The sequence below is a fragment of the Centrocercus urophasianus genome, unplaced genomic scaffold (genome assembly GCF_019232065.1).
Source record: "Centrocercus urophasianus isolate 14NV4802_14NV808 unplaced genomic scaffold, USGS_Curo_1.0 seq_34, whole genome shotgun sequence".
Classification (NCBI taxonomy): domain Eukaryota; kingdom Metazoa; phylum Chordata; class Aves; order Galliformes; family Phasianidae; genus Centrocercus; species Centrocercus urophasianus.
This window is the reverse complement of record NW_024884911.1, coordinates 8,078,628-8,080,290: the sequence shown is the minus strand read 5'-3', so window position 1 is coordinate 8,080,290 and position 1,663 is coordinate 8,078,628.

The window sequence follows — 1,663 nt, the reverse complement described above, 5'->3', positions numbered from 1 at the left end:
GGGCCGTTCGAACGGTCACGCGGCCGGGGCGAAAGCCGCTCCGGCCCCGCCCCTTCCGTTGCTATGGGAGCGCCCGGGCGGAGGCCTCGCCTCGCTTCCCAGCCGCGCCGCCCCCCGAGCCGAGCCCGCGGCAGCCCGAGGGCGGCCTGAGCCCGCGCGGGAGCGGCGGTGGGCACGGCGTGGCAGCGCCCCGAGCGCGGGCGGCGGGCCGTGAAGGGAGCCGCCCGGGGAGCTGTGAAGGTTTCAGACAGAGAGGGTTTCGGGGACGTCGCTTTGGAACGGAGGAGCGCCCGGCTTTACGAAGCCGGGTTTTCTCAGCGCTATTGCGATTCTGCGTGGGGCTGTTACAGATGTGCACGTACACGGCATTACCTTCGGATCCCTGCCGCTCCGAGGCTCCCTTACCTGCACGGCCACGCTGCGCTGTGAGCAACGCGCTCCCGCTGCGAGCTGTGATGGTGCTTCCACGACGCTCGGTTCGGTGCCCGGGAGCCCTGGCAGCAACTGAAGCGTTGCTCCGCGGTGGTGCTTTGTGACGGACAGCTCCAGCCAAAAGAAGGCACGTCCAAACTAAAGCCTCATCCTCGTCTCTTTGACACTTTATGGATGTACGGCCAACAGCTCGGGATCAGCATGTCCAGAAGAGCTCTTCATCTTCCTCCTCAGCTCCCGCAGCTTTCCTCTCAGCCACAGCTGCCATCAGCACGTCGCCTTCCCTCAGTTCCGTCACTCCGATGTCACCTGTGTGATGCCCCTCACCACGTCCCGTGGGAGATGTTGACCCGCTGTGGGTCATTTCTGGTTTAGCGACACTTTTACTGTCCCTCCCAGTAGGCATACAGATGTTCAAATCCCAGTCATCTTCCATCTTCATTACCATGGCGTTTCCTGCTACGAACAATTGTGCTCCTAGTGCCATCCAGCTTTATTAAAACTGCTACTCCCAAGAGCTGTTTTATTCTCATTATTTTGAATATTTTGCAAGTCGGCTTGCATCCATCCACCAAGTGCGAAGCTTTGCAGACAGACAAACGTGCTTTTGTTGAGGGCGTGCAGCTGTTCGGAGGCCAATGTCCCCCAGGTGTACCTGAGCCACGCTGAGAGGATGGCTGGCTTCACATCATGACAGCAACACGCGTGCCAGTGCTCCTCAGCTAAAAAAACGAGAGAACTGGGAAACAGAATCGGTGTCATCTGTCACATCTGCACCGCATCTCCGTCTGCAGTCAGCGCAGCTGCAAATTGTCACTAGTTTTCTTCATTAAAAATTAACAAGGCCGTTTCAGGGGATTTTTTGTGTTTCTGTTCGAAGAGTCGCTAACTGCGCGTTTAATCGTAACACTTGTGAACGCGTCACTGCCAAATCTCTAAACGATCACGCATTCGGTGCTGCACGAGGCCCGCTCCCTCCAGCCGGCGGCGCGCCCTGGCCCTGCTTTTAACACAGCGCTCCGCGCCGCCTCACTGCGCCTCACGAAAAAGGCGCCCCGCGCCGGGCAGCCCGCGACGCCGCCGAGGGAACGGAGCCCGCCACTGCTGTGCGCATGCGCGTGGTGGAGCGGCCGCCGCGGCGCCACTTCCGGGGCGGCACTTCCGGGTCGCGGCGCGGCCCAGCTCTTTCGCTGTCGCGGTGTTCCCCGGCCCCGGAAGCGCTGCCCGGCCC